The sequence below is a fragment of the Symphalangus syndactylus genome, chromosome 2, assembly GCF_028878055.3.
Source record: "Symphalangus syndactylus isolate Jambi chromosome 2, NHGRI_mSymSyn1-v2.1_pri, whole genome shotgun sequence".
NCBI classification, from domain to species: Eukaryota; Metazoa; Chordata; class Mammalia; order Primates; family Hylobatidae; genus Symphalangus; species Symphalangus syndactylus.
In genome coordinates, this window is record NC_072424.2 from 120562858 (window position 1) to 120588489 (window position 25632).

The window sequence follows — 25632 nt, forward strand, 5'->3', positions numbered from 1 at the left end:
TACAAAAAATATGTGGCCAGGCATGGTGGCTCACGCCTGTAATCCCAGCACTTTGGGAGACTGAGGCAGGTGGATCATGTGAGGCAGGTGGATGACGAGGTCAAGAGACCGAAACCATCCTGGCCAAAATGGTGAAACCCCGTCTCTACTAAAAATACAAAAATTAGCTGGGTGTGGTGGCGTGCACCTGTAGTCCCAGTTACTCGGAAGGCTAAAGGAGGGGAATCACTTGAACCCGGGAGGCGGAGGTTGCAGTGAGCTGATGTCGTGTCACTGCACTGCAGCCCGGTGACAGAGTGAGACTCCATCTCAAAAAAAAAAACCACATATATGTTATACATTAATATAAAATATAAACATAGTATACATATAAGCATAATATATAAAATACATGTTTTATAAAATACATAATTCATAAAGTATTATATATTACTCTAAAGTATAATGATATTTTACGGCTTAAAATCAGTGATTAGTAAAATGACATCAAGGCTATAAGAATCAGATGTCACAGAACTTTGGAAAAGATAAAAGGGTGCATCTAAACAAAACAATTATAAAGTCTTCTTAATATAGAAAAAAAAGCATATTTCTAGGACAGTTTAAAAACGAAATGATTACCTGAACAGCTTAGAGTTCTCATGGGCATGATTGTCCTGACGCTTCCTGGATACAAAATAAATGCAGTTAGGAAAAACCGTTCCATTAAACCATACCACTGATATATACAAATACAAATTCCAATTTCCAGTTCATTATATAAAGGGTTCACAATGCTATGTACCCTAAAACAAAATCAAGAAACTGCTTCAGAAAGCATTACACCAGAAGAGTAAACCTTACATTGACACTGTGACACAAAAACAACTCAGAGAAAATATTATAAAAACATCATAGTAATATTTTCTAAGATATAAGATTATTATATATGAAACATCTTAGTTATTTAGATGTAATCAGCCTAGTTCTAATTCCCTAGATATTAAAAGTTGAGATACGGGCGTTTTTTTTTTTTTTTTTTTTTTTTTTTTTGAGACAGAGTCTCACTCTGGTGCCCAGGCTGGAGTACAGTGGTGCAATCACTGCTCACTGCAGCCTCGACCTCCCTGACCTCAGGCGATCTTCCCACCTCAGGCTCCCAAGTAAATGGGACTAAAGGCATGCACCACTACATCCATCTAATTTTTGTATTTTTTTTGTAGAGATGAGGTCTTGCCATATTGCCCAGGCTGGTCTCAAACTCCTGGGCTCAAGCAATCTGCCCATCTTGGCCTCCCAAAGTGTTAGGATTATAGGTGTGAGCCACCTTGCCCAGCTGAAAATAGTGTTTTTTTTTTTTTGTTGTTGTTGTTGTTGTTGTTGTTTTCTGATAGGTTTGAATGTTTATGTTTAAAAGAATAAATTTCCCTTTTAGGAAATTTACATCATAGCAAAGTGAAGGAGTCCTCTAGATGATGGCATATGGCTCAGGAAGACTTGACAACTAAGTAATCGTTCAATTTTAAGTGAATACTCAACTTCCTCAGGGGAGTGTTCAATGAGGTACCCAGAGGATTCTGAGAACTTCAATGATAAACTGTATCAACTGTCATAAAACCTCAGATGTTTCCTTGATAGGCAATGTGTCCGTTTATCAAAAAAAAAGATCATACACATTGACCTAGAAATTCCACTGCTGGAAATATATCCTTACAGGTGTACTTGCACAAGTGCACACCAACATATATGTATAAGGACCGCTTAAATAAATTATGGCTCAGTGATAAAACTGAGGCATTTAAAATAAAGTACAGCTATAAGTACCAATATAGAAACTTATTCAGGGGATAGTAACATTAAATGCAAGAAAAGCTTATTGCACCCTAGTATGAAGACACATTGTTAATCCTATGGGTGAAAAAGAGGAACAGTTGATCAACAGAAAATTCCTGTGAGGATGCCAGGCAGCATCAGCACCAGCCTGACCAACATAGAGAAACCCCGTTTCTACTAAAAATATAAAAAATTAGCCAGGCGTGGTGGTGCATGCCTGTAATCCCAGCTACTTGCGAGGCTGAGGCAGGAGAATTGTTTGGACCCAGGAGGCAGAGGTTGCAGTGAGCCAAGATCGAGCCATTGCATTTCAGCCTGGGCAACAAGAGAGAAACCCCATCTCAAAAAAAAAAAAAAAAAAAAAAAAAAGTGGAACCTGGGATTCAGAGGAAGAGGAAAGAAAGGATTTTTACCTTTCACCTCATGACTTTCAGTAAGTTTAATTTTGGTTATTTTTCTTAACTTGAGCATGTTTATCTTGTTAAATAAAACACTGGTTAATAATGTTTAAAAATGCTACCATGCAGATGTACTGCAGTTTGCTAAAGCGAAACTCAAATAGTAGTCTTACTTCCATGGGCAATTTTCTCCCTAACATAGAATTTGACTGTGATGATGATGATGATGATGAGAGAAGTCGCACTTTGAAAGGGGAAAAGCACCTGGAAATTCCCACAGGAACGGTAAGACTTTTGGGTGAGAAATCAGTAGCCCCCAGATATTTGTAGTAAGACATCTGTACTCAAAGATTCCTTCTGTTAATAGCCATGAAGCCTAAGAGATTTGTAAAGCAGCAGTCAAAAAACTAAACAAAGATATTAATCTCAGTTTGATAAAAAGTTTTGCTATTGGATTTAATTTTTTGCTGCGCAATAATTTTCTTTAGCATCCCTCTGTAGGAAATGAGGCAAAAACTGAAACAGAAGTGATAGTCTCATAATATTCCAATGCAAATTTCCTTGTGTCAATTCCAGGAACCACGCAAACAAGAAGAAGACACAATGTTGAATCTAAATTGGCTGTGTTTAATTAACTAAATATTTAAGGTTCATGTAGACACAACCTCTGCCAGACTTGTAGAGGTAAATAAATACCCTCTAAAATGGAAGTATACTACATTTTCAATTCAAGACAAGCATGTGTGAATCCTCAATTAGGACTCAGAGCTTGAAGTGAATAATTTCTTTTTTTTTTTTTTTTTTGAGAAGGAGTCTCGCTCTGTCGCCCAGGCTGGATGGAGTGCAGTGGCGCGATCTCGGCTCACTGCAGGCTCCGCCCCTCGGGGTTCACGCCATTCTCCTGCCTCAGCCTCCCGCGTAGCTGGGACTACAGGCGCCTGCCACCTCGCCCGGCTAATTTTTTGTATTTTTAGTAGAGACGGGGTTTCACCGTGTTAGCCAGGATGGTCTCGATCTCCTGACCTCGTGATCCGCCCGCCTCGGCCTCCCAAAGTGCTGGGATTACAGGTGTGAGCCACCGTGCCCAGCCAAAGTGAATAATTTCTAAGTTACTTTTCAGATTTAATATTTTATCTGGTATTGATCTATGTATGCAGTTTCATTGTTAATTATAACAATGATAATGACTGTCATTTACTATATATTTACCATGGGCTGATACATACTGTTAAAGAGTTTCATATACATTGTCTTATTTTATCTTCATTATACCTCTATGCTAAGGGTATTATTACACCTATTTTACAGTTGAGAATGATTCTTAGAGAGGCTGGGTTTCAGAATCAAAATTCAGATCTAAATTTGGTGACTTCTAAGTCTGGGAAGACTCACTACCACTCTCCATTAAGTTTTATTAAAACTTAAAATAATACATCTTCAATAATATCTTCATCTAAATATTTCCACTTTAATATATGAAATGTCTCAACTTTTAATGGTTCTGAGAGAATATAAATGAGCTCTGCATGTTTGTAGTACAAAAAAATGGCCCCAAAATGCCATTTCCTAGAAATAAAAAATCCATAATTTAAATAATGTTCAAAATAAGTATATTAAGTATTAATGAGAACAGCTTCTTGTAAGACCATAATAAAGTCTCATGACAGACTGTTTTCTTTTGTTCTTTGAAAATCATTACTTTTTTTTTTTAGAGGAGGGGGTCTCACTTTCTTCTCCAGGCTGGACTCAAACTCATGGGCTCAAGGGATCCTCTGGGCCCTGCTTCCCAAGTAGCTCCTAAGCCACTCTGCCCAGCTTGGAAATCATTAGTTTTAAGGAAAATAAGAACTTTACAAGTGAAAATCAGGTATGTATCATTTTCCATCTTTGGTTGACATGGAATATATAATTTTGCTCAAAACATAAACTTGAGGGGCTTGGCATGGTGGCTCATGCCTGCAATCCTAGCACTTTGGGAGGTGAAGGCAGGTGGATCGCTTGAGCTTAGGAGTTCTAGACCAGCCCGGGCAATATGGCAAAACACTGTCTCTACAAAAAATACAAAAATTAGCTGGGTATGGTAGTGTGTACCTGTAGTCTCAGCTACTCAGGAGGCTGAGGTGGGAGAATCACCTGAGCCCAGCAGGTCGAGGCTGCAGTGAGCTATGACTGCAGCACTGCACTCCAGCCTGGGGAACAGAGTGAGACTCTATCTCAAAACAAACAAACAAACAAACAAAACAAAAAACAGCATAAACTTCAAGTAATAAGTACATACAATTTTATAAAAAACAGGGTTGGAATAATTTATTTCATAAGTTATTCAATAAAATATAGTGTTTTCACTTAGCAATGAGGTAATACCTTTATAAATCAGACATTTAATTTTTATGGTTTAAAATAATAAAACCATTCTTATACACTAAGGGCATATCATATAGTAGATGCATCAAATAAAATTCAGAAATAATATTTTGCTACCAGAGAATACACCAGAAGGTGAAAAAAAGTGACTTACATAAAATTCAAAACCAGGTATCTCATGGTCAGAACAAAACATGTCTAGACCATTAATTGTTTAATTTTTAGAAGAAGGAGGATAATCAGAAAAAAAGTCTTATCTATCACTTTATTTTAAAAAATAATTTTGCTAAGTTTAACATAGGATCTTTCTATATTCCAACAGCATTTATTATCCAGAAAGTTTTTAAGATTCAAAACATTAACTCAATTATGCAAATAGCTTCTGTCAAGAAAATCTCTTCCTTTTAAATTTCTAAGACAAGCCTACCCGAGATGCCCCACCATTTTACCAAGAAGCTAGATGATATCCCACGCCATGCTTTCTCTCCTGAGTTGTGCGGGAAGAGCTTCCATCTTTGTGCCTAAGCTGGAGGTCCCAGCACTAGAGGGACCCCTCCTCTGATCCACAATGTCTAGTTTCTCACTTCAGTGAAAGGCTTACTAGGGAACTAGAAATCATGCTTATTTCACATGAACCTTTCACATTTGATTTGAAACATGTTTGAGTATGTCTTTTTCTCTCCAACACTATGCTTGGGGAGCCTTTGACTAACTGCTATCCATAAAATCACGTCTCTTCTTGGAGTTTCTGAGACATATAGAGAAAGGTAGGTGGGAGAGAAAGTGAGTGATGGCTTTTTTTAGAATTTATTGATCATATTTATGAACCATTAAAAATATGGACTATTTGTATTCGTCACTTTTCTACAGCTGCTTTATCCTGGAAACTGAAAAGATTCTGCAATGGAAATTGTGTGCATCACAATCTATTACTGAACATGGCATGACTTTCTCTTTAAAAACAAGCAGGATTTGGGAGGGTTTGAAAGTTTCTCTGCTACTCCACTCAAGTTATACTGAGGAAAATAAATTCACTTTAAAAACAACTGGGTTTTCAAAGCTTAATTCAGGTTAGATAATGGCATTTGTCTTGTTTTGTTAGGTGACACTTTTACTAAGCAACTTAACTCTTCCAAATGGCATAAATTCTTGAGCTTGCATTTAATTACTAAAATGTATAAAAATGCTTATAGATAAGAAAACATTTTAAAAAGTATATTAGTTAAGGAAATCTATATTAAATGAATCATTAAGTCTAGGAAAATATTTTCTTTGGACGTCATAACATTATTACAGATCATTAAATGTACCATTGTATCTACCTGCAATTTTAGTTTAATTTCTTCAACAGAGATCCACTTAGAACTATAAAGATCTATAGTAATATGGTTAATTATAGCTACAGTATTTCTCTATGACTGTGTAGAGTCAATTCATTTTTCAGATTCTCTAATATTCCATTAAAATATATACCAGGTTTCCTAATCAATTGATACATCAAAAAATGCAGTATGAGAGTAATTCTCATATGAAAACAGCGAGTTGTCACTTTATTCACTGAGATTTCCTTTTATGGTAACCAAACCCACACAAAGTCATTTTTGGCACCCACTGCCAACAAAGGAGCGGAATTCCAAATACAGTTTTGCATTCACAGTTAAAATGTTCTCTAGTGGGTTTTGAGTGCTATGAAAGGAGTAAGATAATTTACTGGAGAATAAAACTCAGGGGATATGACTTTGGGTTTCCTGTGGATGCTGCTACAGCCCACAGGAGTCCTCCAGTCAGTAAAGACAGACATTGTCTGGCAGGCTCATCACACTTTTCAGAGGGGGATCATGTTAAAAAAGAGATTACCTCTGCATGGCTATTTCAGTGGTAATGGAACTAAAGGAACTGAAGCGAAAGAAAATGATATTACAGGGAAGAGCTGGCATTCTTCTAGAAGTGTGCCCTCTCCTTTGGCCACTCTTCAGAGTCCCACTCAAATAAGTTTGGCACCCAGTTAAATAATTTCCCCAGACAGGCTCCCAAAGGAAAGACACATAAACAGCCTCCTAGATGGACCTCCTCAGAGGTCTCTTCAGGATAACGGCTGGGTGGGATTGGCAGGAAGACAGGCTTGCTCTGCAGAGGAATAAAGATCTACAGTACCCAGAGTTGTCAATCTGGGATCTTTTGCTTAGGAAAACATTATCTCAGAAAAAAACTTTACCTCAGGAAATTAATCATTACTTGAGTGGTGGCAAAAGTCAAGTGAGCATTAAATAATGACATCCTAAATAATGACGGTATAAAATGACTGGCAGCAAACACGGCTTCTCCACTTCCAACATTTTAATAATAAAACATTTTTAAAAATGTAAATGGTCACTTGGCCGTTTCTTGAGGATTTGGTGGTATGACACTTATAAACATTTCATCTTTTGTTGAGGATTTGTAGTATGACACTTGTAAACAAAATACGTGTCTTATGGTAATAATTAGTGAATGACATTTTAGAAGGGACATCATTGTATTTGTTATTAAAATGCCATAGATCAATTGTAAAATCTTTAAAAAATACATGAACATCTCAGGGCATCGTAGTTGTAACACTGATCCCACGAGTCACTTAGAAACTCATTGTCCAACCACCGCTCAGAGCATACATGCTCAGAGAGTATGGGATGACGGGAAAAAGGAACTACCAAGAAAGAAGGTGTGATGAGTGCCAGAGTCCAGCTGAATAAAGACTTATTTCCACAGGATGATTTTTAAAAAGGTGGTTTCCTGAGAGCCAAATTCATTATAAAGGCTTCTTTTATTAAAAATTCCCATAACAACCTCAGTTCTCTCCAAAATGAGCAAGTTGCCACTATATGCAGAAAACTATATTATATACAATCTTGCCAAGCAATTCAGAAAACTTTTGGAGAAAAGTAAAAATACTGTGATGATCATCCTCTAATTTGATGTAATTAAAATCTAATTTCATATTTAAAGCCTAATGAGAAACAATCATATTTTTTCACCTGGGCTGCAATGCAGGCATCATTGCATATATTTGTAGAGTTTGCCTATTTAGTCAAGATATTTATGACTTATTTTGGCTACAGCATGCTGCTTTTAATATTTTGTCATACCTTTTAAAATAATTTTTTAATTGTGATTTCACTTTTCTACTGAGATGTTTTCTCATTATATAGCAAAAGTTATTAGGATTTGCTAAGTAGAGTCTCACATGAAAATAAACTTTGTCAGAAATAAATTCTGTCGAATAAAGCTATTTTAATTATAACAATGATAATTAATTATAATTAAGACTGGTGGTCCAAGTGCAGTGGCTCACGCCTGTAATCCCAGCACTTTGGGAGGCCGAGGCCAAGAGATCGAGACCATCCTAGCCAACATGGTGAAACCCTGTCTCTACTAAAAATACAAAAATTAGCCGTGCATGGTGGCAGGTGCCTGTAGTCTCAGCTACTTGGGAGGCTGAGGCAGGAGAATCACTTGAACCCGGGAGGCAGAGGTTGCAGTGAGCCAAGATTATGCCACTGCACTCCAGCCTAGCAACAGAGCAAAACTCCATCTCAAAAAAAAAAGACTAGTCTACCATGAAAAACAAAATACAACAAAACAACATTTTCTCTCTAGATGGAAAATATATTGTTTCCTCCCCCCAGTTTATATATGAGTCCATGGTAGGCCAAAACAGCTTTTCAAGTTTAATGTAACAAGAGAATAAGAATAAATAAATTTTAGTTATTAACCTGTTATGCTTATATCAAAAAACTGCATCACAACCATCTTTGATTTCCAAGATGCCAACTCTCCCCACAGGAACTCATGCACAACTTCTGGGAATCTAAAAGATGAATAAGAAGATTTAAAAGATGATGACACTTGTAACGAATTTAATAAGCACGCTCATTCTTCTTCACTCACAGAAACTGCCTTCCTTTAGGAAAGAAAATTTGGAACTGGATCTCTCAAGAAGGTTTTTTTTTGCCCCCAAGAAAGAATTTCCTTTCTTTTAACATAGTTTAAATCTTTTGAATAAATACTTATATTTAAAGGGAATTCCCTGTAACAGTGAAATGCTAGAGTTAAAACTTCAAGTATCAGAACTAGAAATTGTGTCATTGTAGTCCATGATATGGTTCTGTCATAAAGCTGAGATTTCCACAGAACTTCTTTGGGTGTATCAACAACTAAACTTCGCAGGATGAAGTCTCAGATAACCTCATTGTAAGTTTGTTTCTATAGTTTATTTCAGCAATGTTATATTTTGTGCTAAAATTAAATTCTGAAATAGGAATCCAAACCCAACCAAAGCAAAATTCAGACCTTAAAAAGTCTAGTAAGTAATGAAGAAAGGAACTTTTCATATATAGAATTAATATTTATTCAAGTATGATCCAAAGAAACGCATGGAAGATCAAACTACCTAATCTGAACAGATTAATCAATAATCTTAACAGAGTTTATCTCCCAGTATAAAAGACCTACTTAAAAATATTATTATGATACCCATAATTGTATATTTGTTTTTTTAAAAAAATTGCCCTTTCTTCCTGACAAGTTATTACAAAACTCTCAAAGGAATAACTAAAGCATTAAAACGTAACGTTAAAATATGCTTTCCTGCAGTACCACTTCATGTGAACATTCAAAGTGCTTAAAGGAAGCAGTTTGCTTCAGTTTCCCCCTCCTTTCTGCACATCACTGCAGTAGCACTTCAGGACACCCTGTGCACTTGAGACATGAATCATTATAAGCAAGTAGGCCCACTCGGTTCCTCAAAAGACACAAAAGATGCAAAAATAGCTTCTGCAATTGAAGCAAGAACCACGTCAGTAACCAGATGAATGTGGGTGGTCACATAAGATTCTGGTGCTGCAAAGGGCAAATTATTAAGCATACGCTAGATTTATTTTCTTTTTTAAACTTTATTCTTCTTGCCTCAAATCAACCGTTTGCTGGCACTCAAAGTGACACCTGACAAGGTCTACTATTCTCAAAATTGAAACTTTCATCAATGCTAAAGAGCACGATTCATTAACATAGAAGGAATAGAGGTGATAGCCTAAAAAATATGCATTTTCTATAAGATAATTAACTATATCTCTATCTACCTATCTATATATTTTTTTTTTGAGACGGAGTCTCGCTCTGTCGCCCAGGCTGGAGTGCAGTGGCGCGATCTCAGCTCGCTGCAAGCTCCGCCTCCCGGGTTCACGCCATTCTCCTGCCTCAGCCTCCCGAGTAGCTGGGACTACAGGCACCCGCTACCATGCCCAGCTAATTTCTTTGCATTTTTAGTAGAGATGGGGCTTTCACCATGTTAGCCAGGCTGGTCTCGATCTCCTGACCTCGTGATCCACCCACCTCGGCCTCCCAAAGTGCTGGGATTACAGGCCCGAGCCACCGCGCCCGGCCAACTATATGCGTATTTTTAACACACTAAATATCATATCTGTTTTAAAAAATCAAATAAAAGCACTTCAAAAAAACCCACAAAAACTATAATGTAGGCTAAAGTAAACCATGGCATTCCTCAAAAAAAAGAAGAAGAAGAAATCACTGAGTTATTTTGTACTCCAAGCAAAACGCACTCAAGACATAAATAGGCCAAGGTTCTAAAGATACAGATATGTATATGGAACCTTAACTTGCAGTAGTCAGTGACTACCTGTGACTGGTAATCTCACAGTCACCAAATTAAGAGGCAAGAAGGTAAAAGAAGAGCTTAATTTTCAGTAGGCCAGCACCAACCTCCCTTCCCCTCCAGAAATCATCATTCCTACCAGCAGTCTCCACAGGCAAAACACGGCACGTGAGTGCCCCGCAACAAGCTCTGATGGGACAGCATTCCCAGTTCTGACTCCGCTTTTCCAGTCTTACTTTCTATGATGATGGCTACTGGAAATAGTAAACACTCCTTTCATGACATGCACACGTATTTGAAATTGTAGATTACAGAAGAGCCCCCTTTTTACCTGGTAAGAGGATTCGATAATTGGTTCTGTTGCATCACTCATGACCTTTTAAATGTTTGGGTTTCTCTTGAAGAAGAGAAAAGCAATGGTAATCATGTTATACTTATCTTTACTTTACAGAAAGTTCCAGATTAGTGTGATTTTAAAGCAAAGATGCAAATGATATTGCCATGAAAGACATGATATCAATTTCAGCGTTTTTGCACAAATCATTTTGTTATAAATTGAAATCAGCAATGGCCTCTACATGGGACTTGGTTATTGTTATTATTGAAATGGAGATATGGAGATGCCATCTCAGAAATTTATTTTTTGCATTAATTTTAAGTGAGTTTTTGTGTCTTTATTTCTCCATCAAAATAAAAGAAAACCCTTTCATCAAACAGCTCTTCAGAATGTATTATGACAGCTCATGCTCCTATTCTCAAGAAATCAACAGTTTACATAGTATGCTATTAAAGAAATGGACTAAAGGAGGAAAGATGATTATTTCTTTAACTTTGCTTTTAGGTTATTAGCTTCATAAGAACTTACCAGGCAATGAAACCTTAATATTTAATAAAACAAACAAGTTTTCAGAAATAGTGCTAATGAATCTTGATAAATATCCCAAGGTCATTTAAAATTCCTTCCTAAATATGAAGTAAAAATTATATTTCACTTTACCACATACAGGATGGTTTTTCTGTCGACCTGCAGGTTAATGGAAGAGACCCTTGAAAATATTTTCCAATCCTCCATCTCCTATTTGTAATAAACACTTGGAAGATTTGAGCATTACTGTTTCTATCCCAGTGGTTTCTCAGCCTTCCCATTCTTAGAAGAAAAAAAAATTCTTGGCATTAGTTACTTGTTCTTGGATGCTTATAGGTTATTACTATTAAGCTAAGCAAGAGTCAAGCTACTGATTGATAGATGATAAATAGATAGACATTTTAAAAATATCCATTGTTAGTGGGGTTGTCTTTTTCCATTCTCTACTTTTCCAAATTGTTTCAAAAGAAGTTATAGTTAATGCTTTAATATGACTCTTACATGAATCTAGCAAGAGGTGAAGGTTTCATTGGCAGAACTCTCAAGTACCTCCCATCACCCTTGTTTTTTCTGAGGTTAAATAAATACACACTATATCACAATTTTAGGAGAAGAGCTGATAAGGTAAACCAGTTGCACTTTAGATGAGCATTGTCATAATTAAAAACAGTAATTATTGGCTGGGTGTAGTGGCTCACACCTGTAATCCCAGCTCTTTGGGAGGATTGCTTAAGACCAGGAGGTTGAGACCAGCCTGGGCAACATAGCAAGACCCTATCTCTACAAAAAAATTTAGGCAGGTGTGGTGGTGCACATCTGTAGTCCCAGCTACTTGGGAGGCTGAGGTGAGAAGATCATTTGAACCCAGGAGTTTGGGGCTGCAGTGAGCTATAATTGTACCAGTCTGGGGGATACAGTGAGACTCTGTCTCAAAAAAAAAAAAATAACAACAACAACAATGAAAACAATTCTTATAAACTCAATGGAAAAATGGCAAATAGGAACTGGAAACAAGATATGATAGCTTTATTTCTCAGTAAAAAGGAGTGTTTAAGTATTACATGCTTAAAAGAATGAACACTACTCTTCACTAGAGAAGAGACACTTTACTCTTATAGTAGGGAATAGAAAAGATTCAAAAGTAGTGACTAAAGATGGGAGAAGAGCACTGAAAGAGATATCAATGTTCAAGATATACTCCATCAATTCCACAAGCTTTCTGTAGAGGCATCTTTTCCTCTCTACAAAAAAAAAAAAAAAACTCTAAATGGGCCCATTGTTCTATTTTGGAGTGCCTAGAGTGGCAAAGAAAGAAGAGACTGGGAAGGACTAGAGAAGGCAGTTATAGGATAGACAACACACATACACACACACACACGCATACACACACACACATTGACAGGATGATGACTATAAGCTTAGATCTTTAGAAATATTTTTGATATAAAGGTAATGGATGAGGTTGGGGTTGAAATGTAAAAAAGAAAACATATTAAAGGGACATGACTAGGAAAAGAGAAACATGGTAGTTTTGGAACCTGGGGCAATTCATTACTGGGACAACAATGTAGAAGGTTTTGAAAAGTCAAGAAGGTGCATGGAAAGGATTCCCACAGAGTTTTCATAATAGGAGGCTGGGGCAAACTGAGTCCAAATTAGCCAGAAACTGCCCATAAAAATGATACCAAAGCTACATATGGTCTATTGCTGATTCTCAGCAGGTAGTGCAGCAGCACAGAAAACATAGGAAACAAAGCATTGTGTAAATTAAAACTAGTAAAAACCAACAAAAAAAAGCAGGTACATGTGCATTAGAGATTGTAACTTAAGCCTCTTTAAATAGGATTTCTGATTATTCTATGATACTTTAAGACATTTACTGAATGCCTATGATGTGCCAGAAATGGGCTATATTTACACAATACAGAAAAAGAAAAGACAAGCACTGCATTTAAGAGCTCAGAGCTGGCTGGGTATGGTGGCTCACACCTGTAATCCCAGAACTTTGGGAGGCCCAGGCGGGCAGATCACTTGAGGTCAGGACTTCAAGACCAGCCTGGCCAACATGATGAAACCCCATTTCTACTAAAAATGCAAAAATTAGCCGGATGTGGTAGCTGGAACCTGTAATCCCAACTACTCGGGAGGCTGAGGCAGGAGAATCACTTGAACCCGGGAAGCAGAGGTTGCAGTGAGCCGAGATCATACCACTGCACTCCAGCCTGGGCAACAGAGCAAGACTCCATCTCAAAAACAACAACAACAACAACAAACAAACAAACCAAACAAACAAACAAACGAAGAACTCAGAGCTTTAGGAGGGAGATATTTGTGAATTAGTTCAACAAATGACATAAATATAAACAGATTACAAGGGAGATTGCAAGAGGGAATGGTCACTCCTTTCTGGAAAGGTAGAAAAGGCTTTCTAGATGTAAGGACACTGAACTTAAAATTTAAAGAAAACTATATATGCTAACATACAGAAATGCACAGTTATCAATGTTAGATTTAGAGACAAATACATTTGTCAGATGAAATAAAAATACAAGACTACCATTCCGGTTTCTCTATGGTAATATATACTTTATTTTAGTGTGGTGGAATGTTGGTTCATGAGGATGCTTGGGGAATAAGGTGTTCTAGTTAATACAACCTTATGGTTAGGTAAAGACCACAGAGAAAATAATTTTTTGTTAAACATCTGGTAGTAATTTATTTTCAAAAGTACACTAGCTTTTGCCTTGAGTTAATTACAGTCTACTAACCATAATTTAATCTTCCTTTGATGATTTGGGATCATATAGCATTCTCTAGTCATTCTACATCTTGGCTGTGCTCATCTGGTATTGGTCATACAAACTTCTCCCAACATGTGTCCTTAAAACACATGTCATGTTTTCTAAGATGAGAGCTATAACCTAGGTTTGTTTTCTTGACCCAATTTGACATCACATAAGTCATATATCTGACTAACTTGATTTTAGGAGCAAATATATAACTACAAACTTCTATTACTATTTAAATGTTTAGCTTATTCTAAATCATATAGGCAGTGTTTAGGGCTGTGGAATAATTTAGAAACCATTGAATTTAATCTATCGGGCAACTAACAAATGAAAGAGGTGAGAACCAGAGAAGTCAAAAGACTTGCTTAGGGACCCACAGCTCATTATGATAGTTCTAGTCTACAGCTTAGGTCTTTAAATTGTCAAGTCAATTTTTTTCCTTTATCCACACTATTTCCTCCTATTCAAAGTTTATTTATCAAACCCTATTGCAGAAATTGATTGAATGAGTAAAGAAGTAAAAAATGAAGAATTAATAATTTTGAAATTCAAATGAGCAAAGATATTTATAATCCATAATCAAAGAAACAGAAAATAAGAGTAGTTAAGGACCAACGCTCCACTGAAATGTTTATCAATTTTTATAGTAAATAAAAATAAATTCAACAAAAATTTTAATTTTTCTAAAATGAGTAAATGATAGAAAAATTAGAAGATAATCAATTTCTACAAGCAGTGCATTATTTAGTATCCAAAGCAAAAATAATTACTTAATTTACAACCGATTTTCGGTATAAGCTATTTTCTAAGATTTTTATGCTCTTATAACAAAAATTTTTAAGTAAACATTTTAAGTAGAGTTATGAGAACATCTTCCTAAAAGTAAAGACAGCTCTTTCATTGAAAGTCAATGGAGGTAAGCCCCTTGTTCACAATACCAAAATTTCACCTAGGAGACATGGTAACACCAACTCCATAGGCACTACTTCTTCTGCTGCATTGATTTTGCAAAAGGGCAGAGCCAAGTAGAAGTTTTGTATAATTAAAAATCTTTTTTTGTTTTCTCTTTTGTGATACATTTTCCCATTTTTATTTTTTTCTTTCCCTTCCATTTCCTCTATCTTATCCCTTAATATGGTAGGTAAATAACTACTTCTAGCCAAGCCATCTTAAACATTTACTCTTTAACTAAATATTTGGAGAGACAGGGATAAAAGCAAATAAGGTGTATTTGACTACCATACTCTAGTGAGAAGTCTGTATGACACAACAAAGTCGTAACTCCAATGTATTGTTTTCTCAAGTTTTATCTTTTACAATGCTTATGTTTACTATTTGGTTGCTGCAGATATACATAAATAAGGTCATGATTCTCCAATTTTCTTTTTACTCCTGGGTACGCCAAGACTAGCATAAGGAAAGGCCACCGTTAACTTTGGATTATGTAAACAAAGAGAACAGAGAAATAAAATCATAAAATATGCATTATATTCATAAGTATTCATATAACAGGCTGACCTTGCCTGAAGAAAATCCATCTTTGAGGGAAGATCCTCCTGCATCAGTGGAAATAATACCCAAAGCAATGAAAGCACAGCTGAAAATATGAATTGCATCCCACATTTCATGCTACAAATGATTCTCAGATGTGATGAAAAAGAAAATTGTCTTCAGTCTCTCTATAGTAGGTCTACCCACAGTAAAAATCTCTCAAAAAGAAATCAAGGCAAAGCCTACGACATATCATATAACCTAATAGACAGACCCTATCTACTTCTAATAACTGAGCTGCTGAAAGAATCAATTCTATTTCCTCTCTTGACAATTTTCCTAGAGAGTGGGGAAATTGGTCTGTGTGCCTGTGTAGAGATATACAACCTCAGGAAACCAAAGAACAAATCTGGACTCACACTGTCCCAGGTTCTATAAGGTACACAGGGTAAGTGGATACTATCTCTCAAGACTTCAGAAATTGACATGAGGTTAGCACACAGCAAATAACCTGAACGTCAGTTGTTGTCAGAGATTAGGAACCATACGATCAAAAATGGCTTGAACAACCAGGAAAGACTAGACAGAGGGAAGGGGCTCAAGTGGAAGCCATGATTTGCACAAATGAATTAACTAGATAAAGCTTTATTATTAACCTGTGCTACATGGTTTTTCAGGTACCTCCTTGACATTTTGACAAACTGTGAATGACATTCATATTTTTGGTCTCATCTCAGAATATATCATTGCCTACAAAGTTTAAGGCTAAAAAAATTCAAGTTTCAAGCAAGCATTTATAAGATCCTATTGGGCAAATTCTGCCAGGCAATTCCAGAATTCCATCTGCAGGCTCATTCACTCAGTCAAATTACATTTTTTCCAAAGCTCATATATACTAATGTGATGAAATAAAACATTAATAAAATGCAAACTTCATATTTCTTTGAGTTTGAATCCAGATATTACTGCCTCATTTACCAAAAATCCTCAAATACGTATAAATTTAAATAAATTTCAATGACACCAAGTAAGAATTAAAAATAGTGTGCATGTGTAGGATCAAGATAAATGAGACAACATTCTGCTTTCAAAGAGCTTACTGTCTAATGAGTAAGGAAAACATGAACAATAAGCCATAAAAGCAATAGAGGCATGAAATGGTGTTGTGAGTATACGAAGACAAGAGATTGCTTAGAAATGCTGCATTTAAGGAACACTATCTTAGATTTTGAAAGAAGGCTCAGATTTGCAGGCAGAGATGCATTTAATGTGAGATTATTATTGTGACATAGACAAGAGAAGGGGTGTTGGAGAAACAGTCTGTCTGCCTAGAACATTAGGCAGACTGAGGTGATGGTGGTGGCAGAAGGTAAAGAACTTTAGTTGGCAGACACAGAGAGACATCAGTGGTTCTGAGAAGACAACTGCCACAGTCACACAGACACTTTAGAAAGCTATTATATCCCATCTCTTTCCATCCCTTTCGGGCAAACTCTGCAAATGTATAGCCTGAAAAAGAATCAAGATTAAGAAGAAGTATGTTTTAAGGCAAGGAGACTTGGAGCAAAGGAGGAAAAGATACAAGTAATAAGATAATGGAATAAACTCTTTAAAAAGTGGGATACTATGCAGCCATAAAAAAGAATGAGTTCATGTCCTTTGCAGGAACATGGATGAAGCTGGAAGCCATCATTCTCAGCAAACTAACAGGGGAACAGAAAAACACGGCATGTTCTCACTCATAAGTGGGAGCTGAACAATAAGAACACATGGACACAGGGAGGGGAACATCACACACCAGGGCCTGTCGGGAGGTGGAGGACAAGGGGAGGGAGAGCATTAGGACAAATACCTAATGCATGTGGGGCTTAAAACCTAGATGGCAGGTTGATAGGTGCAGCAAAGAACCATGGCACATGCATACCTATGTAACAAACCTGAACGTTCTGCACATGTATCCCAGAATTTAAAGTAAAGTAAAATAAAACAAGCAAATAAATAAATAAATATTTCATTAAAGAATGAATAAAAGAAAGTGAGAACCAAAAAGGAACTCAAAAGCATAAATAAGGAATCTGTGTCAGAAGAAAGCATGAAATTTTTCTGTTTTAGAATGGAGGGAAAGAAGATATAATGAAGGAAGATAACTTTTCAGATAGAAAAGAAACTGAGGAGTCCCTTCTTAATATCTCAGAAAGGTAGAATGCAAAGTCTGCTGATGGGAGCAAGGAACTAGCTCTGCTAGAGGGGCTTGATGAGTGGGGAACAGTCAATTTGCCTTGAGTATTAGTACTTGTAGCAGTCTTAGGAAAAACACTACTTCTTATTATGCTATTTAAAAAGAGTATTTTCCAAACTTTTTTCTGAGTCAATGACCATATCTAAATAATTTAATAATATATCCAAAAGTTTATCTTTTATTCTAAAATAAAACTCTTAAGATGATTAACTATAAGCTATTATGTATGAACAGTAGATTGAAAACTGTTATTTTTTTTTAACTCTATATATCTCGTAATTCTATATAACTACCTAGAGTAGAAAATTGTGATACTCATGCTGTGCTTCATTATATAGGCATTTAGGGACTATTTACTGATGACTTGAATATTTACTTTTTAGCGTCATTAGTGACTGAGGTGATTCTTTTCAGTGAATTAACCAATAATTTAACAAAGGAAATTGATGACGATTCTATGCCACATTTCTTTTCTGATACCATGATTACCAAAATATGTATTGCTTGATATTATGGGCAGAATAAGGTGTCAATTCTAGTATATTTAGCGATTAAAAAGGAACTCCATGTTTTATAATTTCTTAATTTCTTTCTACCTCCCGCCTCCCGCCTCCTGTCCTTCCTTCTTTCTCTTTCTTTCTTTCTCTTTCTCTCTCTCCTCTCTCTCTCTCTGTCTTTCTTTCCTTCTTTCTTTCAGACAGGGTCTAGCTCTGTCACGCCCAGGCCAAATTTTTGTATTTTTTGTAGCGACAGAGTTTTGCCATGTTGCCCAGGCTGGTCTCAAACTCCTGGGCTTAAGTGATCTGCCTGCCTTGGTCTCCCAAATTGTTGGGATTACAGGAGTAAGCCACTGTGACTAGCCCTCATGGTTTATAATTTCTAATTGTCTACTTAAAATGAAGTGATATGGGAGAAATTTAACTGGACTCAAAATCAGGAAGAATTTTATTTTTATTTAAAATTAGCTTTATAGACACTACATTTTAAGCCTATTCTATTCCCTCTTTGGGCTGACTGATAGAAAGCTAAGATCTAAATCAGTGGCCATCCTATAGGAAGGATCTAGACCTTCTAGGCATGTGTTTTGGTCACTAACATCATTTTTAGCTTCAAGTACTATTTCTACTTTTCTTTCCCATTGTCTCATACTGATAATTAACAATATGTACACAAACAAACACACAGATCTCAATAATGGGGACTATTAAAAAAGGCAATAAATGTAGCTAGGAACTGTTTCCAAAGTTGAATCTATTTGTATATTTCAATAGTTGGAGCAACACAACTGTGAAGACTAATGAGTTCCAACTCTGTGAAAAATGACAGAAGCTCTCTGAATATGTGCCTTTTCCTTAGCCTTCAACTGTATTGATTCCAAGAGAAGAAGAGCTTTCATAAATACAACAGAAAAGGTACATATAACCTAACTGGATAGGAACACTAATTATTTTTGCTTCTCTAAGGAACTGCTTAAGAATAATATGGAAAAATATGGTCAAATTATATTATCTTTGAGCCATGGTCAAATTTCCAGCTACTGTCAAAGCTCAGCAGCAGACAAGGCAAATGCATCTGACATATTCTTGGACATGGATAACTTACACTGGCAGATCCTACACACAAATCCTGTGCAGTGTACTGAAGCGGGTGGATGAAGGTTTTGTCTCTGTGGAACACCCATGGGGTTATAAAATCAGATTTAGAAACATGTACTTTAATAAGTTTTGAAGCCATTTGATCAGAAAGCATTACAAGTCTCAAATTGACCTCTACTTTTAAGGTAAAGCTTCAACTATCCTAAGTGTTACTCCAATTTTAAACAATGAATTAAAGAGCCTGAAAATCATTTTCAGTGTCATTTTGATTAACCAATTATATGTGATCTAATTTGATCTTTCTCCTCAAATAAATGTAAACACTAAAGAGTGCGTGTTTGGAACTCTTAATTTGGGTTTCAGTCAACATTGAGCCATATCTAATATAAGCATATTGGCTTAATTTCTATATTCTTCACACTCATATAAATAATTTGAAGAATGCAATTTAAATAATGCAACCAGAAGTTATTTGCCCTGAAAAATTATAATAAATTAAAAAATGGTTTTTAGTTTTGAAAGCAGTTTGCCAAAATCTGCAGGCCTGTGAATCGTCTGAATTCATACAACATTCAGTGACTTCTCATTTATTGATGTTATTTGGAATCTCACTTTCATTCTTTCTCACATATCACTGAAGGGAAAAAATTTGTTTAAGAAAAAACCAACCCACCTAATCAAGAATTCTTCATTAGCACAGATTTTCATCAAAACAAACAAAAGTAGAGAAAAATAAGCAAAAACAAATAATCAAATAAAAACAAAGAAAATTGCAACATAAAGTATTTTAATCATTTTGTCCAATTTCTATCTGACTTGCTCTGGTTTCACTGAGTGCCTTAGATAAGGTGCTAGAACTAATTTTATTGCAGCTTCTGCTCTCTGATTTTAACATGGATGTAAATTATTTGAATAAATATTTATAGATTATAGTGAGTCTTTCAACAGGTGACTAGCAATATAATATAGAGAAGAAAATGTTTTAGTAATGTCTTGTCTATGTATATTATTTTTCAAAACTTATTTCAGTCTCACAATAGCCGTGTAATGGAAGAAGAGCTTGAGAAAATGCTCAGAAAGGTTAAGCAATTGTCAAAGAAATTTCTCAAAGATCACACAGCAGCGGGTCTGCTTCTTGGCCTCCTGCTTCTCAGTGCAAGGCTATTTCCATTGGCGGCACATGGACATACGTTTAAGATCCCACCTGCCATGGACTAAACGTGGGTGAATCCCTTTTGGAGCTTGAGTTTCCTCACACGTAAGATGGGGATAATAAAGGTGCTGGCCCATTTCTCCACCACTATATGGGCGAGCCCACATGGAGAGGACACATGAAAGTGACCTGTCAATTTTAAATTGCCAAGTAGTAGATATGATTGTTGCTGTCATTGATACTAATGAACAAAGCAGTTTTATTGCTGACTAAGGAAACCCAAGCTGAAGAAATGTTAAGGTCTAGGTCCTAACTAAAACTTCCTGCTTCACTGAGGGCTCTGAGTAAGTCCTATCAGCATAGTAAACAGTCAGAAAGCTTTTATACAGTGACTGAAGTTGACTCTTGAATGCCGCAGGGGTTAGGATGTTGATCTCACCCCTATCCGGGACCGAGCAGTTGAAAATCTGCATATAATTTTTGACTCCCCCAAAACTTAACTACTAATAGACTACTGTGAAACAGAAGCCTTACCGATAACCTAAGCAGTGGATGAACACATATTTTGTATGTTGTCTGTATTATATACTGTATTCCTACAATAATAGGCTAGAAAAAATGTTATTAAGAAAATCATAAGGAAGTGAAAATAAATTTACTGTACTTACTGTATTTATTGATCCCATAAGTTTTCATCATCTGTTTACAGGATGAATTATCTGTCTGAAATGGTGGCAACTGCAGCTGTAGACCTCAAACTACAGTACACATTAAGCAATCCAGCTTTTTCTTTCTAATGTCATGACTTTCCTCTGCTTCTGGGGAGCACTTCTAGCATTAGTAATGGCACTTCTTATGGGTCCCATGGTGTTATTCAAGGTTTAAACTATTGCATTAAACATGATGAACAATGTGCAAGAACCATGAGAGATCACTTTTTATTGCGTCTGCACTTTGCTGGGTGACAAACGACTCACACGGAGATGATTGGAGTCACATGGCGTTTTAAGTGGATGCTTGCAACACTTGAGCTCACTGCAGTAGCAACAGGAGGGAACTACAGAATTATTACGGTAGTACAGCAGGTACAACAGTTAATTTTATGCAGATTTAATACCACATCTTTATGTGTGTTTACATGTCTCTCACCGTGAATGGTGCCACGTATGGTCTATGTGTGTGCATGAGTTTTGGCAAATTTTAACTTTTTATAATAGATGTATGTATATTTCATGGTAGTAAATGACAAAATAGACTAGTATCTACATATACTTTATACACTCATAACACATCTAACTTTCTTTTTTTGATGTTTCCAGATTTTTTGATATTTCTGATATCTTATTCATTAAATAGAAACCACCTTAACATCAATCCAACACTTACAAGTTCTGGATGAAAAATTTTAAAAAAATGTTTTAGAATGCATTAAACTTCATCTATCCAAGTGACTCCAAATTGATGTGAAATATTTAGTTCTAAATTATTTCACAATACTTTCCTACATGGAACAAATAGTTGTAACGCATCAAAAGTAACAAGTCTGAAATACTTTAGTCAGGCAGACAGTAATTAGGATTTTAAGCTAATAAGGGCATAAATATTTTAGATAGAGAATAGAGACAATATCACCCAAAACTGTAAACAAAGTGCTATTCTTCTTGAATAGCAGTTTTCCATTGCGTACATATGTGCTTGGGGTGCCCAGATAGTATGGACAAAATACCCCCTTATTCCCAGTTTTGCTTTCGGCAGTTTCAGTTACCCTCAGTCAACCATGGTTGGAAATTAGGTGAGAACAGTACAATAACATATTTTGAGAGTGAGAGAGAGACCACACACACACAACTTTTATTACAATATATTGTTATAATTGTTCTTTTTAATTATTATTGTTGTTGATCTCTTACTGTGTCTAAGTTATAAATTAAACTTTATCATAGGTATGTATGCATAGAAGAAATCATAGTATACATAGGATTCAGTACCCTCTATGGTTTCAGGCATTCAATTGGGGGTCTTGGAATATATCCCCCTTGGATAAGGGAGACTACTGTACACACAGATCTGGAAAAAATCCTCTTTTTTGCCACAAACATAGTGATTTTATGTCAAGGGGGAATATTATAAATAATTCTGACTTGGGCTCCTAGGTAACAGTAGCTGGTGCCTGTCAAACATTAAAAAGGATTTTCATCCTGAGAAGCCATAAGGAATTCTCTCTTATGGTGGTGAGGAGAGAAAGTCAGGGATTTCTTTGGTCATCGCTACTACCGTGAGTGGAGACAGACTGATGGCACATCTGATACACAGAGGAGACAGTCAGACACCCCAACAAAAGAAACTAGCTCCTCTTGCAGTGAGCCGAGATCGCGCCACTGCACTCCAGCCTGGGCAACAGAGCGAGACTCCGTCTCAAAAAAAAAAAAAAAAAAAAAAAGAAAAAGAAAAAAGAAACTGGCTCCTCAAGGCTTCACAGATCTCTGGAGCAAGCTTTGGCTGAAAGCACACCACCCCTGTATTGTTGCAATTCATGAATCAATAATGTTTCCATTTTTGCTTTAGATAGTTCCTGTCAAGTTCCCTGTTCCTTGCTGTCAATAGTGTCATACAAATACTATAATTAAAACACCTTGGTTGAAACAGGTTTGGTTGGCTGGTGCTTCCCCCTTTCTAGATCCACCTGCATGCCCATGAAGATGGCATGAAACCAAGAAATAGCAAGGTTGTACGGTGTTTCGCCTGGGTTGCAGTTTTCTGCCTAACCTGCCCTCTCAAAATGAGAAGAGATTATGCTCCTAACTGCTTAGGGACAAGGGTGACCTCATGCAGATGGGGTTGATTGATGAAGTACATAGTCTTTCGAGTGAAGACAGAACTGAGTCCCAATTCTAATGCACAATTCACCAGCTATGAGATCTTGGTTATATAACTAATTCTCCTAACATGTTTCTTTATTATGAAACGGGATACTGATAGTTATTATGCCAGCAGGTTGTGAGTATTAAAGGAGATAGCACATGCAAATCATTCAGGACAATATCTAGCACTTGTAAAATGTCATAAAATATTGGCATTCTTATTTATATATTAGCAGAGTTAAGTTTCCAGAAGCTATAAATACAGGCAAACTGCATTTACAAAAGTAGGTACTTGACTTTTATTATTTGAGCTATAGGGGTAACAAGTGGCCATAAGTTGAAAATGGTTACTTGATTTTGCATGCATGCAAGCACATGTGAAATATGTGTTTATATCTGTAGATTTTGTTTTAGCACAGGTGAAACACTGAAAACATGAAATATTACTTAAAGCATGAAATGCTGAAAAGGCAAGCTGTTCTTCATGTATTTCATAAACAAAAAATTACTACATAGAATATAAATGCCAAAATTCCTGCTTTGGAGTTTGTTTTTGTATTATGTCATAATGACTAGCCATTAAATGTAACTCATTTTTTTGGCTTGTCAGTGGGAAACATCATTCTCGTCCTAAGAGCAGCCCGGGAGGAGACAGCGCTATCTATGGTAACACCTAAGTATCCTTAAAAGACAGATAGGAATGTGAATCTTGTCCATTTCAGGGACAGCCATTTCTTGCTGAGGGGCTAAACCACTAAGAAAAGAGGAGACAGAGCATCAGGCATTATCTCTTCTTGGAAGAAATGAATATTCATATTACTATTCATTGTCACTAGTCACTACTGAAGTGACTAAAAATTAGTAAATTTCTGGTCATCAGTGGACAGCTGCAACATCAACAAATTATTTGAAAAATCAACACCTGCTGAAAGCATGTTTTCCCCAAAACCTTATTGAAGTCCCAAACATCAGAGTTGTCAACTAACTTCTATAATGCAATCTGAAACTGCAATTAAAGTTCAAGGTGGTAGAATAGCAAACTAGTGACATCAAACAGCAGGGGAGCCTCTGGGCTAAGATGCAGCTAGTCCACAAACATAGTCCCTTTGCAGTCTAGCAGGGAATGATACATCAGCACGAGGCCCATGACAGGAACCCAGCATCGCTGATTAGTTTGAAATTTTCCTTGCTCATTTGTGCATGAAAAGCCATATATCACTTAATGCCAATGACTAAGAGTCTTCTCAAACCAGGGTCAAATTGCTAAAGGCTATTTTTTTCCTAACATATTGAAAAACCTTATTTTTTCCCAAGAACTTTCCCAGAAATTAGACTAAGCAGCAAATATTTTCCCTTTACTTCAGACTTACTGTCTGGGCTAACGCACACCCAGGTGGCAGCAAAAAGCACTGAAAATGTCTGCATTTGGCTGGTGTGGAATAAATGGTCTTAATAGCTCACACATATCTGAAGAATTAAACCTAGGAAGACAGCATCACCACATTGAGCTGCTGAAGTGCGTGTCTATTACTTCAATTTTTAGATGACAATATTCAATTAACAACCATGATATCATATTAGTCATTATTAACACTTACTAAGCACCTCTGCCTCTAGTATGCAAAGTGCAGAATTCTAGTTTAATATGGTGGGACTCTAACTGTCAGATGGCATCTTCATTTGATTTATGCTTCTCTATGAAACAATGGGTTCCTTTCCAAGCTAATCATCCTAAGTTTCTAAGTATTTGACCTTCATTTCTATATATGCCTAATATGCTCAGAAACAAGAAATGCATGACTAATCATAAGTAAATTTATAAAAGAATACATTTTCTGCTTAGAGTGATAAGTATCTTTTTGATGAGAATGATTTAATTTTGTTGAGACAGATTAAAATTTAAAACCAGAAGCTAAAATCTTAGAAATGGCTTCCCTTTAATATTCTCAGGGATGATAAAGAGAAAATTAAAAAGGGAGAATTTGAGAGGCTTAGGAGGAGGAATCCCTCAAAATGCATAGAAGATATTTAGATCTATGAAGATAATTCAAAGAACTGGCTCTATTATATAAAACTGGAAAGATCCTTCTGTTCTGACGTGGAGTGTCTCTCCCTAGGCTAATCCAAATGGCTCAGAAAGGTCGTGTGCTATACCAGACAATAGCTTTAGAAGATCATAATTTTATCTTTTGTTGCTTTTTGATGTTAATGAGTAAATAATGGCATTTCTTGACAAACACTAGTTACATAGTGATAACTGGCAGAAACCTCTACATTTTGACCAGAGTGAATACTGTAGGAGTCACCTCACTATATAGTGTGGGGAACATAATGGACTGAGCCTGCACAAGGAAAAGACGCCAGGGTAGCCCATGTGATGGCTCGGCTTGCCCTATCTATTCAGTTCTGATGCTC

The 25632-nt window shown here is 36.3% G+C and overlaps 1 protein-coding gene across 15 annotated transcripts in view; it reads right to left on the reverse strand.

Moving 5' to 3' along the window:
- HIVEP2 (HIVEP zinc finger 2) overlaps positions 1-25632 on the reverse strand; it is a 195894-nt gene that overhangs the window by 23263 nt on the left and 146999 nt on the right. For 10 of the 15 annotated variants that reach the window (XM_063622825.1, XM_063622796.1, XM_063622816.1 and 7 more), the window contains 2 exons: positions 8327-8421; positions 622-666 (listed from right to left, as the gene is read on the reverse strand). The gene's annotated coding sequence lies outside the window, so the exon portion shown is untranslated. Of the gene's footprint in view, positions 1-621; positions 667-4301; positions 4420-8326; positions 8422-25632 lie in introns of those variants that run through there. The other 5 variants (XM_063622831.1, XM_063622838.1, XM_063622814.1 and 2 more) reach the window with 2 other exon arrangements.